We start from the raw sequence: 14,879 nt of genomic DNA on the forward strand, positions 1-14,879 counted from the left end.
GTCACTTGTACCTTTTTTGGGGATAACTCTGAGGTGTGTTCTACACTTTCTCCTAGAGTTCCCCAGTGGAATTAAGCCCAAGTTGTCTGTGGTGATAATATGCTTGCAAATTCACCCTTTATTCTTTCCTTCTCTGCCTCACTTCATCACCTCCCTACTCTTTTTTTTTTTTTTTCTGGAATCACCTGCAAAATTTACTTACATTCAAATCGCTGTCTCAGGATCTGCTTCTGAAGGAACTCAGATTAAAATAGCTGGCGCAAGAATTTGTTGAGGAAGCAGTCTCTCAACACAGTACTCTGCAATTCAATCATTCATCAATCAGGTGGCAATTAAGGCACCATTGCTGGTTGTAAGTGAGGCGGTTACAACTCCTGATGTGCTGTAGCACCTTAATTACCAAGGCTCTCATGTGTGGTGAATTTAGATGGATCCAGCTAGAAAGGAACGCACTGACTTCTGCAATACCTCTAGCCTTAAAGGATACAGAGTCTGCAGTTTATGTAAGGATTGTGAAGTAGGTTGACTGTTGCCAACCGACTTAGATTGAAACCCCAATCCCTACAAGTTTCCTATGCAAGAGTTGGGGTCCTGATAGAGTTCTTGAAATCAGTACACTTGGGTGAATACACTTAAGAGGTAGGAACCTGCAGATTCCCCAAATTATTAGGCTGGCAGAATAGGATCCTCCCCTTTGCTAAAGAATGTCAGTATCCTTTTATTGGAGAGCAGGTAAATGTCTCACCTGATGCAGATGCCTCATAAGACTATGACTGTGCTTCTGAAAATCTGCCTCTATCTCCTCTCAGTGTTTCTGGACCAATAACTATGGTTGAGGCTCAGTATGGCCAGAAAGGAAAAAAAAAAAAAAAGTTCCTGCTATTGGAGGAAAAAAATTATCACCAAAACAGCTTTTGGATCTGGCCAGATGCATGGAAAGAACCAGGAGAACATGTCTGGGAATGGGTATGGTGGGTGATGGCCCAAAGGGTACAGGAGTAAAGGTTGAATAAGGGGGAGTTAGCTAATATGGCACTTTCCCATGACTCTAGATTTAATGCCCTGGCAAGGTCACTTATAGCCAGTCCTAAAAGACTGATGGGTCAATTCTTTCAAGCACAGAACAAATTATGGTAATTGAGGTGAAGATATCAGTACCACCCTGCAAAGTATTGAGGAAAAGGCCAAAAGGCTCAGTGAGATGGGTATTCTAGAGTTATCATCCAAGACAGAGATTGCTGTTTCCTGCAGGAGGGCCCAAGGAATACTCCCTGTGATGGTTATATGTGTCAGCTTGACTTGGCTAATGAATGCCCAGATAGCTACTAAAACATTATTTCTGCTGTGTCCGTGAGGGCGCTCCATGAAAAAATTAACAGTTGAATCAGTAGACTGACTAAAGAAGATTTGCCATCAACAATGCAGCTGGGCATCATCCAATCCACTGAAGGTCTAAATTGGACAAAAATGTAGAGAAAGGCCAAATTCCCTCTCTCTGCTGGAGCTGGGACATCCATCTTCTCCTGCTCTCAGACATCTGTGCTCCTCATTCTCAGACCTTTGGAGTGGGGCTTACAACCAGCAGCTCTCCTAGGTCTCAAGTAGTCAGATTTGTACTGAATTACGCCACCAGCTTTCCTGGTTCTCCAGCTGGCAGATGGCAGATCAAGGGACTTCTTGGCTTCCAAAATTGCATAGGCCAATTCCTTAAATAAACAAATATGTATCTCTTATTGGTTCTATTTCTTTGGAGAACTCCCTTTACTTGAATGATAAGGAAAGAGTTAGTAAGGGGGGCATTGGTCACATTGAGAAATTCCTTTGTAGGTAGTGTAGATGATACAGTTATGTAACTGGTCCCCATGGTGTCAATGAAGATGACAGAATTCTGTAATAACAGAAGCCAAGAAATGCCATTTAATCATTGGAGCAAAGTGGACATAATTACTGTAGTGGGCAGAAAAATCGGAATGTTAAACAGGGGCACTAACCAAAAGATATCTGTAGTCATGACAAACAGACCATGGTGTTTTGAGAGGTGAGATAGGCCTCTATTAAGGGAATTGCTTAACTTGCATAGCCAAAAAAATAAATAAATAAGTAAATAAATCAAAGCCAGTAAGAAAAGGCTTCTGTCAGCCAAAACAGGAAAGCATAATTCTTTGCCAGTTATCAGACATGAATGAGCTCTGAGACCCAAAGATCACTGACTCAAGGGGAGGCTGGGTACCCCGAGGAAGAACCCTGCAATGCCAGAATAAATATATATGGCATTTATTCTTCAGTCCTTCCCCAAAGAGACATACAGACATTTACCACAGGAATTGTACCCAGGTATTTTAAGGGTTGGTAGATAAAGGGAATGAGCGGACACTGATAAGTAGAGGACTCAAAAGACCCACATGGCTCCCTGTTAGATTCTAGTGATAAATGGAGTTAATGAACTTGATAAGTGGTTTAAGTATGGACAAACCAACAGTTTGCAGAACCCCTCACATTGGTTCCCTAATCTGAAAATTAAAAACCACAGTGGAAGGTAGGGAAAAAAAGGGAAAACCCCTGAAATAACCCAGACCCAGCCAAAATCATAAAGCAGAAGCAAAGACACATCCTCAGTGGAATGTCGGAGAGATCAGTGCTTCCTACAAATATTTCAAATAATGCAGAGGTAAGTGTGTTCCCATCCTACTTCCATCAAATTCACCAGTCTGGTGCCTTGAAAAACCAGATGAATCATAGCACATGATAGCCAAGTGCTGCAAACTTTACTAAATAGGAGACCCAAAATGTAGTTGCTGTGCAGGATGTGATTTATTTACTAGAACATATCAACACAGCCTCTAGAAATACCATAGTCCCCCCTCAGCCACAGGGGATGCCTGAAACTATGGATAGTACCAAACCCTATATATACTAAGTTTTTTCCTGTATATACATACCTATGATAAAGTTTACTTTTTAAATTAGGCACACTAATAGACTATCAACAATAATTAATAATAAAATAGAACAATTATAACAATATACTGTAGTAAAAGTTATGTGATTGTGCTCTCCTTTGCATGTACGCACGCTCTCTCTCAAAATATCTTATTGTATGTAATATTTTTGGACCATGGTTGGCCACAGGTCACTGAAACCATGGAAAGTGAAATGGCAGATAAGGGGACTACTGTATTTGGCTGTTGGCCTGCTAAATGCATTTTTTCAATCCCCAACATGAAGGAGGTTCTGAAGCAATCTGCATTCACGTGGGATGGACAGTAGTATACATTCTTGGTTTTGCCTCAGGGTTAAGCTAATTCTGCTTTCTGCCACACAAAGAACAAGTTATTATACCTTGTATCACCTACAAATAAGAAAGAAGCATAGTGCCTACTAGCTCACTTTGGATTTTGGAGACAGCACATACATTTGGGAATGTAGTCCTGACACATTTATCAAAGATTTGGAAGCCTGGTAATTTATATGGGACCCAGAGAAAAAGAGAGTTCTGTGGCAGATATAGGCTGCAATACAAAATGTCCTGTTATTTGGCCATAAGACATGGAAGACTCTATTATTGGAGGGGGTATCCATGGTAGATAAAGATGCCATGTGGATTTGGTGCAAACTCTGATAGCAAAATCACAATAAATTCCCTGAGATTTCTGGAGTACAGCCATGTTGTCTACTTCAAAAAGCGACCTTACCATGCTATCATGCCTCCGTGGAGCGTCCATGTAATCAGAGTTTCTCATCATGAGCTGGGTATCGCCAGACCCATCAGCTCACAAGGTTGATGGGCACAGCAGCAATCCATCAGACAATGGGAATGACATATTTTGAATGAAATTTGATCAAGTCAGAAAGAAAAAGGAAGCTATGTGAATGGCTGGCCCATACCACCATGTCACCTAACTCTCTTACACCTAACTCTTTCTCTCTTAGCTCACAAATGTGTTGAGGATTCCCTATGATCAACCAATTAAGAGGAAGGAACAAAGCTTATTTCACAGGTGAGTTGACTTGATACTTCTGTGAGATGTAAAATTGGACGGCAAATGCACTACTGAAGTAAAGTTCCACTCAGGGGTGGTGCTGAAAAACAGTGGTAAGAGATAACATTCCAGTGGGCAGAGACTGAAGCAGTATAGCTGGTCATACACTCTGTGGATTATGGATACACTTGGACAGTAGTGAATGGCACAGTCATTTGCTTAGTCAGAGGGCCTATAAGAAGAATGACTGGAATATTAGAGACAAGGAATTCTAAGGAAGAAGTCTGTGGCTGGACCTACGGGAATGCACACAGAATCTATAGTTCTTTGTGTTTCATAACCTCAAAGAGATTGTCTCAGTCCATTTTCTCCTGCTATAAAAGAATATCAAAAACTGGGTAATTTATAAAAAAATTTATTTGGCTCACAGTTCTAGAGGTTAAAAAGTCCAAGAGCATGGTGCCAGAATCTGGCAAGAACATAGCGGAAGGCATCCAATTGCAAGAATGCATGCAAGAGGGGGGAAGGTGGAACTGAGCAGGAGAACAAGCAGGACCAACTCATCCTTTTTAATAGGAATCCACTCCCACAACAACTAATCTACTCCCAAGATACTGGCATTAGTCCATTCATGGAGGCAGAGCCTTCATGACATAATAACCTCTTAAAAGCCCCACCTCCCAATAGTTATGTTGGCAATTAAATTTCAACGTGAGTTTTGGAGGGGACATTCAAACCATAGCAGAGACCAAGGAATCATTTGGTAGCAAGTTGACTACATTGAACCACTTCCTTCCTGGAAGGGATAGGGGTTCAGAATTATTGGGATCAACACAGTTTCTGAGTATGAGTTTGTCTTTCTTGCCTTCATTGTCTTAGCCAGCACCACTGTACAAGGGTTCACAAAGTGTCTGATGCGTCATCAAGGAATCCTTTGCAATGTTACCTTGGGCCAATTTTGTGATGAAAAAGATGTGATAGGGAGCACATGACTGTGTGATCCTCTATTCCTACCATTATCATATCATCCTGAAACAGTCAGAATGAAAAAAAATTAAAATAATCTCTTAAAGGTACAGCTAGGATGCCAGCTTAAACAAGACACCCTGCAAGGTTGGGAGCCTGTGCTTCAGGATGTGACCTATGTTTTGAAGCAGCTGTTATATGGCACCATGTCTCTGAAAGGTAGAACACGTGGTCTGAGAAACAAAGGGTGGAGGTAATTGTGACCCCATCATCATCATTTTCTGTGAACCATTTGCAAAAATTAGGTTTGGTTCCAGAAGGAGGATAGTATCCTTCCTCCACAAGAAACACATTAAGGGTTTTCCTAGATCATTTTTGGCTCCTCATGCCAATAGACTAGCTAGTGAAGAAAGGAGTTATCAGAATATAAGTGGTGTTGACTCTGATTATCATGAAGGAAAGAACTGCTACTGTATAATGGTCCCAGAGAAGTGCATATCTAGACATACCTAGAACCCAGGAGATCCGTTCACTCCTGCCCCTCTCGTTACTTCCACGTCTCCCTTTTCTGTGAACAGGGGATTGAAGCGTCCATGACTGGACCCCTGGGGCTTTAACCAGGAGCTCTGACCCTTTGGTGCTAAAGGTCTGGGCTATGCTACTGAGCAAATTACCTAGATTAGCATAAAAGCTGGCCAAAGGTAAAAGAGAATAAAATGAGTGGTAAAGGAGAAAATAAATACCAATTACAGTCTCAGGACCAACTACAATAGGATAGAATGTAGCTTTTTCCACTAATTCTCCTGTTAGAAGTCCTTTTATTGGAAATTGTGACCAGCCATCACCTAGAAGAATAAGTAACAAATCTGAGTTGCCTTAATTTGACGCGAGTATGTTTGAGTGGTGCAAGAAGTTGACTGTGGCAGATGCAGTCAGCATCCATCTCTTATCCCACTGGCACACATGTGTGCATACTGAAGCTGTTTACTGCAAAAACCTGACCTCTGCCTGAGGACTTTTACTGTGTCCAGCTGTGGGAGCATTCACTGCACACTCTTAAGTTCTAAGTATGGAGAACAATTACCCCAGAGTAGCAGCCTTCAATTAAGAATGAATGGCTAGGGTGAATTCTCTTGTCAAGGGTAACTCTGGGATGTGTTGTACACTCTGGGGAAATCTGTCACCCAGATTTCCCCAGTAGTTTTGGGGACCATTTCTCCACATCATCCACTTGCTTGAACACATACCCTTTATTGGACTTCTTCCTTTCCCTGCCTCACTTCTTTATTCACCTAGCAATGGTTCTTGAAATCACTTCCAAAATAAATGACTTTCACTTAAATCCTTATTTTAGGGTTTGCTTTCATTCCATGTTGCCTTAGAATAAAGGAATTATTGCATGGCTTGTTCTTGTGGAGACAGTTCTGATTCAAAAGTTGTTCATGGGCAAATAAGATCTGAAAACCAGAAGAGAGCAGAGAGTACAAGTACAGGCAAGCGTGAGCTTCGCAGGCATGAACTATAGAGAACTAAGGGAAGTCAATGGGCCTATTTAGGTGGCATTCTGTATGATGCTTTTAAGACTAAATTACTGAGGAGTTACTAATATGCACGATCAAACATGAAATAATGTTTCTAGCAAGAGTTGCGGCACAAGAAAACACATGTATGAATTACAATTAGGATTTTCCTTGAACGCGATGGACCTTCCCAGTGTCAATCATCCTGGGAAGAAAGTAATCTTAGGACAGCAGTGGAGAACTCAAAAGGAAATCCTTAGATTAGAGAGGAAAGACATCCCCTTTTTTCTCTAAATCTTAGGGATTCCACGACATCAAGGAATGAACATGTTTAGAGCTCTCCTAGCCACCCCTGTCATATTTAGACTAGAAGCCGGTGGTGAGGCATTCGGTAATGGAAATTGGGGGTGATCTGGGCCTCCGGACTCTGATCATAGCTATATCCCATATATACATATACATGTAATACCATTTTAAAACTATACATACTCTCTGTTACTGTAAACCTGAGTAAGTGGTTTCATATAATATGGTTTCATTTAATTACATTGTGGAAATTAGGAAGGTTATGAACCACCCCTGCAACAGAAGGATAGAGAAGAGGTAAGTGCCTATTACAACCCCTCCATCAAGCTTGGAGTGCTGGTGGAATAAGCCACCCAGCTGACCCCTGCAGGGAAGATGGCACAGGGCACCCTATTAAGTACACCCTGATTACTCCAGGAGCCTCCTAACTTGCCTCACTGCCTCCACCCTGGCATTCCTATACTCCATGCTCTACGCAGCACCCGTAGTGATCCTCTTAAAAGTTAAGTTGGATCATGTCCCTCTTCTGCTTAATATCCTGTAATGGCGCCCATGTCACATGGACCAAAGGGTCACATTGCTATGATGGCGCATCCATAAATCTGCCTCCATCCCTCAACATACACATCTCTGATCTCCTCTTCCACTGTCTGTTCCCCTCTCATTCCACTCCAACCCTGCAGGCCCCCTTACTGTACCCATATATGCTAGTGTGCTTCTGCCTTCAGGCCTTGGAACCAATTGTTCCCTCTAACCAGTCTGCTCTCACCCCTAAAGTCTGAAGAACTCTCTTATCTTTTTCAAGTATCCTCCAATGTTGCCTTTTAAATGGCGCCTACCTGGCCACCAAGTTAGTACTGTCCTCCCATCATAATCTACCTTATGGCTATATTTTTATTTTGGTCTGTAGCATACATTACTTTTGAACACTATAAAGTTTACTTTTTGTTATATTTTTTAATTGTCTATCTCCTCCTACTAGGATGTAAGCTCCACAATAGTAGGGAGCATTATCTTTCGCTCATTCATGTATTCCAAGTGTCTAGAACTGCAGATACCATATAGTAGAGGCTTAATAAATATTTGGTAAATTGAAGTTGATTGACTGTACTTTTCAATAAAAAATCATTCATTCTACTTACAGCATATTATGTTTTTAAAATGCCTTAAATAATTGCATTTATATTAATTATTATGATAAAGCAATAGTCATAATTTTAGATTTGGCAAAGCCACTACAGAAAAATGGGAAATCAGGTGGACTATATAGATTTTATATTTTACATTATTCTAATTTGATATTTTCAATGGTAAAGCTCTTCCTGAATGTAAGTTAGTCATCTTTGAAGATATATTAATATTTCAGATGACTGAGGTACTATTTAAAACACTGAACATAAAAAGAGTACCTTACAAAATAATCAACCAAAAACATCACCATGTTTATATCTTAAAGTCATACAGAAACAGTTTTATTGTTTTAACAATCATTATTTCTTATTCTGCTTGTATATAAAAATCTCATTGATAAGATTCAGTTTGTCACTTAAATTCAGGTATAAACAGATTTGACCACATGCAAACAGAAATGTATATATGGCAATAATATCATTTCAGTTCAGTTGGATTTTCTTTAGTCCAATTATAAATTCATTTTTCTTTGTTTTTTTTTTCACTCTGATGCTTCTGGTAATTAAGTTCATCCCATAGGAAAATAATATATTAGAAAATTGTTGTTAAGTAAAAAATCATTACTGAGGAAAGTCTACAAATAGTTTTGTGTCCCCCCAGCAAGAGTTAATTGTAAGATGAAAATTTTCAAACATTTTCCTTTTTATAAATATAAAATTTGCTAATTGAAGCAGAGAATCTTTTGAGCCTTTGTTATCCCCAGTAGAGAGGCTGAAAATGCATGAGTTAATATACTGTGACTATGGAGCTTAAATACTATTAACAAGGGGGAAAATGAATATGATTCTAGGCCACCATTCATTTTTAGTAACTACATTTCCAGCTATTATTTTCCCTGTTGAAAAGGTACATTAGGATCCGATGTGCTTGGCATGGTGTACAGAATGCTAATTCTAATTATAGACTATTTCCTGAAAATCAGGTAGATGCTGCAAATAAATGTCCAACACATCTGCACCTGCGGTGTAGCACTATTAATTCAGTATTGCTGAGAAGCCAAGTGGTCAGTGGCAGATATCACTCAACATGGCTATTTTATCTTAGTTTTGATTTTCTTTTCAATATATTCCCTGATTGAACCTTCTGAATTATTTTTCTCCCGAATTTCTTCAGATTCAGGTTTAAATATCATTTGCAAATTGAATGTATTAGAATCTTAGCTTCTCTCACCTGAAACACAAAAATCTCGATGGACATTCGCAAGGAGCAAGAACAAGGAAGTAAAATAAGATCCGATGCAGCTGTGAACGCGCAAATTTTGAGTATTATGGTACAGAGGAAATGTGCAGAGTGGAACAGGCAGAGGCTTTGGGGCCAGCCCAATCCCAATTCAAACCCTCCTTTGGGTACTTTAAGCCACAGTCGCTTCAGTTCTTATGATGGGATAACAATAAGCTAACCCATAGGATTTTTGTGATGAGTAATAAGATAGCATAAAGCTTCCAGTATAGACTTTGCACTTGGTAAGTTCTCAATAAATAGTACCAATTGTGTGAATTATTCTAAGTTTACTCATATTTTTCTTTTAGATGATTAGATCATCCTAAAATTCATAATCTGATAGGTCAAAAACATTAAAATTATACAAAGTAAATTTATTACGGTATCGATAAAAGTCCTTGGTTAAATAAAACACTGAGGTTTCTGTTGAAATTTTTACTAAACAAAAAATTTCAACTAAGGTTTTGCAAGATATTGCAAGCACCACATGGCTACAGTAGAAAAATAGTTCTGAAATCTTAGCCTCAAGGTAAAGTTGGACTGCCACCGACAAAAGGAAGGCAGGTTGTCTCACAAGAGGTTTCTCTTTCCAGGAGACATTCATCATCCGAGTGATTTCCCCAAGGTGCAACCGATGACCACTGAATTTACATGCTTAGATATAAGCTGGCTATGGTTAAATGTTTAAGAGCCACAATTACTAAGGTGTAATTATCGTAGGCAGTAGGGGTCTTTTTTTTCTTGAAATGTCATTTTTACACTGTTGTAGAACAAGTAGAATTGACTCTAATGTTGTATAATTTATGTAGCTGGTTTACTGTACCTTTGAAAGTTTCCAAACAGTTCAGAAAGAACTCTGCAAAATCAGACATATGCCTCTACTTGGCCCCTGCATGCTATGTGTGTGGCAGAAACATGATTTTATCTATCTCTCAGGAACGGAATCACATTAATCAGTTCATGTGTGAAATCAGAATGCCAATTTCTTAATTTACAATGAAAACAAAATATATAAAATTCTTCCATGTAAAACTGTATGTAAGCCAAATACATATTAGAACTTTTCTTGGTAAGCAGAAATCAGGCCACAAGTAGTTATATTAGTGGAAATATATCACAACATTCCACTGAATAACAATGCACTTGTCGATTACATATCTCCCTCCACTTGTAGCCCCATGGCTCTGCTCTCTCTTCCTGACAAACTGAGAAGAGTTGTCAATATTGCTGCCTCTGCCATCTCCCCATTCTTCCCTCTTCAGCCCACTCCAACTAGGCCTCCGTGTTGCCACATTCAATGGTCAATTCTCAGGCCATGCTCACTTGATCTTTTAGTGACATTTTACATAGCTGATGGCATCCCCCTCCTTGAAACATTCCTTCACTTGTTTTCCAGCCATAATGCTCCCGGGCAGGATACTCCGCTGGCATTCCAACTACTATATGCTGGTTCTCAACAATTTTTTAAACTTTTATTTTGAAATAATTTTATACTTACAGAAAAGTTGAAGGAGTAATACAAAATACTTCTATATACTCTCCACCTAGATTCATCAACTGCTAAGGTTTTGCTACACTTTATCATTTTTTCCCGCTCTCTCTCTCATTCATTATTTTTCCTCAACCATGCAGAGTAGATGAGAGACCTCAGGCCCCTTTACTCCTTTACTTCTCTGGGTATTTCCTCAGAATCAGGACATTCTTCAACATAATCATAGTATTGTAACAATGATCTAATCAAAATCAGGAAATCTGACATGGATACAATACTATATGTGTTTTACATTCTTAATAGTATTTCACCAATTTTCTGAATAATATTCCTTATAGTAATTTTATTTTTCTGGTCAGGGATTGAATCCGGGATCATGACTGCACTTACCTGTCACACCTCCTTTAATCTGGAACTGTTCTCAGACTATGTGTTTCATGACATTTGCCTTTTTAAAAGTATAGGCCATTATTTTTTTCTGTAGGATGAGCTTTCTTCAGGATTAGATTGGGTTTTGCACGTTTGGTAGGAATACAGAAACGATACTGTGTCCTTATCAGTGACTCTTACCAGGAGGCACATAGCAGTGGCTCGTCCATTATTGGTAACATTATCTCTGATCATTTGATTAAAGTAATATCCTCCAAGTTTCTCCCCATAAAGCTACTGTTTTTTCTTTTGCAATTAATAAGTAATTGATTAGCAGATATTTTGAGACTGTGTATATACCCTACTTCTCATTAAATCTCCAACTTCTAGTTTTAGCATCCATCTGATGAGTCTTGCCTTAACCAACTACTACCATCATGGTTGCAAAACGGTGACTTTCTAGCTTCAGCTACATTTATTTCTGGGCTTTCTACTTACCATAAGGCAAAGCTTTCCCGTTACTCCCACTTACTCAATCACTTTTCATATCAGTATAGAGTCACAGATTCACATTTTATTCCATTGGTTTATTCAATGGGTTTATTTAATCCATTGCTTTCATAATTTATTTTGATGTTCAAATCGTTCAATCATTTGTGTCCCTTTTGGCTAGATCTTTTTTCTTGTTTGTTTTTTGTTAATTTCTTGACCTGTGACTATTGGAGTAATTCTGGGCAGGTTTAAATTTTACCTACTTCTGCTTTTTTTTTTTTTTTTTTTTGTAATAGATTGATATAAGCAGCGGTTCTTAACTGGGCGTTATTTTACCCCCCAGGGGATATTTGGCAATGGTTTGGAGACATTTTTGGTTGTCACAACTGTGAAAGTACTAACATCTGTTAATAGTATCATAAGTGTTTTAACAGAAGACAAAGATGATACTAAATATCCTACTATGCACAGAGCAATCCTGCACAACAAAGAATTATCTTATTGAAAATGTCACTCGTACAGAGGTTGAGAAACCCTAATCTAGGACGACCATGATAACTCAAAAAGCCTGGATGTTAAGGACAGACAAGATTTAAAGGTCATTCTCCCATTTACTAGACTTCCTGAATATAAATTATACATCCACAAAATGGGAATGATAATATGTACCTCACATACTGTGAGGATTAAATGAGATAATGTTATATAAAAAGCTTAGGCCACTTTCTGACATGACAAGCACTCCATACATATTTGCTATTGCTATTATTAGTATTGCTATCTTCTTTTTACCTCTATGCCAAACAAGTGAGCACTTGTCAGTTTTTCCTTGAGAAATACATGGTAGCCTTGTATTCTCCCAAAAAGAATTGCCTCCTCAGTCCAGGGAAAAACTGAATTTTGGTGGTTAATAAGAATATTCTTTCTTCTTTCATACAGCAAGTCTGCTCTAAAAATTGAGCATCTGTGATCACTTTACACTTTTTCTGATCTTTTCTGTGAACTAGCAGATTGATTTTTAAGCTTATCCTGTTGACATTTTCCATTCCTAGGAAGTAAGACATTTGTTTTGCTCTAAGCTTTGTCCCTGTGGATAACTCTACCCTGATGGCACCCATCTTTTAGGGATTTCAACAATCCCCTAAATAAACCCAAGTCCATCTGCTAAAGGACCAAAAAAGAGTCAGAAGTGTGATTAAAGGAAATTGAGACTTTGGGTCTCACCATTCCCTCTGGATTTTCTTTCTGTTTGGTTTTCATGAAACTCTAAATTTGCCACAGAACAAATACTGTTTCCTGTAGGCTGATGTGTGTATTCTCAGTGATATGAGGGACAGGGGTAAAAGGTGTTGGATGAAGGTGGTTATGACTACAGAATGTGGGAGGATGAGCTACAGTGAAGAGGAAAAGAATATTTCTGTCTAATGGATTTTTAAAACCTTTTTTCACTATTATCCTTTAATGTGTGGGAAATCACATTTTCCATGTGGGAAGGTGATTTGGTGGAAAAACAGCTTTGGCTCAGATTTAGGCACTATTAAATTTCTCCTCTGGTTCAGACCTGGACTAACTTCATTGCCTGAGCCTCAATTAGTTCCTCCATCCATATCATGAGGACAATAATATGTTTTAGGGTAATTCTGAGCATTAAAAGGACCTACCTTCAAGGACCTGGTGCATACAGTAAGTGCTCAATATGTATTACTACTATTTTACTTTTTAAACACAGTCTGTAGCCTTCTTTGGGAAGAGAAATACCTAATATGCTCCAACACAGAGATGTTTTTACTTATTTTTTAAATTAAACTTTTAATTTTGAGATATCAACTATAGTTATAAGAGATACATAATGAGATCCCATGTATCCTTCACCCAGTTTTCCCCAAAGGTAACATCTTGCAAACCTGTAGTATAACAGCACAACCGTGATACTGACATTGATACAGTTAAGATGCAGAACATTTCTGTCACCACAAGGCTTTCTCATGTTGCCCTGTTACTGTCACTTTCTCATCCTTCCCACCTTCACCCTCTCCTTCACCTCTGGGATCCACTAATGTGTTCTTCATTTCTATCATTTCTTTATTTCAAGAATGCTACATAAATGGAATAGTACACTGTGTATGATTTATCCAGTTGTATGTAAGAATAGTTTGTTCCTTTTTATTTCTGAGTAGTGTTCCATGGCATGGATATGCCACAGTTTTTTAATCATTCAGCCTTTGGTTGTTTACAGCTTGGAGCTATTATGAGTAAAGCTACTATAAACATTCCTGTACAGATTTTTATGTGAACATATGTCTTCCTTTCTCTGGAATAAATGCCCTGAAGTGAAATTTCTGGCTAATATGGTAATTGTATGTTTCATTTTTTAGAAAAATCATTTCCCAGAGTGGCTGTACCATTATACATTCTTACTAGTAATGTTTGATTGATCAAGTTTCTCCAAATCCTCACCAGCATTTTGTATTGTCACTAATTTTTTTCAGTTTTACTGAGATATAATTGACAAATAACATTTGTATATATTCGAAGTGTACAAGTGTTTTATGTGTACATTGTGAAATGATTACCACAATCAAGCTAATTAACGTATCTGTCACCTCCCATGGTTATCCTTTTTGTGTGCGTGCTAAGAATACTTAAGAATACTTAGCAAATTTCAAGTACATAATATATTATTATTAACTATAGTCGCCAGGGTGTACATTAGGTTTCCAGAACTTATTTATCTTATTTATTAAAACTGCAAGTTTGCAACCTGTGACAAACATTCCCCCATTTTCTATACCCCTGACCCCTGATAACCAGCCTTCTACTCTCTGTTTCCATGAGTTTGACTTTTTTAGATTTCAGATACTTGTGAGCTTATGCAGTATTCGTATTTCTACATATGGCTTCTTTCACCTAGCATAATGTCCTCCAGGTTTTATCCATGTTGTCATAAATTGCAGGATTTCCTTCTTTTTGTGGATGAATAATATTCTGTACCATAATTTCTTTACTTATCTATTGATGAACACTTAGGTTGTTCCTGTATCTTGGCTATTGTGAATAATGCTGCAATGAACACGGGAGTGCAAATATCTCTTCAAGATAGTAATTTTATTTCCTTTAGATATACACCCAGAAGTAGAATTGCTGGATCACATGGTAGTTCTGTTTTTAACTTTTTGCGGAACCTAGAAACTATTTTCTATAGAAGCTGTACCAATTTATATTCCCACCAATAGTGTACAAGGCTTCCCTTTTCTCTAAATACTGGCCAATATTTGTTATCTTTTGACTTTTTGATAATAGTCATCTTAACAGGCGTGAGGCAATATCCCATTACCAACACAG

This window comes from Propithecus coquereli, unplaced genomic scaffold (genome assembly GCF_000956105.1).
Source record: "Propithecus coquereli isolate 6110/MARCELLA unplaced genomic scaffold, Pcoq_1.0 Scaffold65, whole genome shotgun sequence".
NCBI classification, from domain to species: Eukaryota; Metazoa; Chordata; class Mammalia; order Primates; family Indriidae; genus Propithecus; species Propithecus coquereli.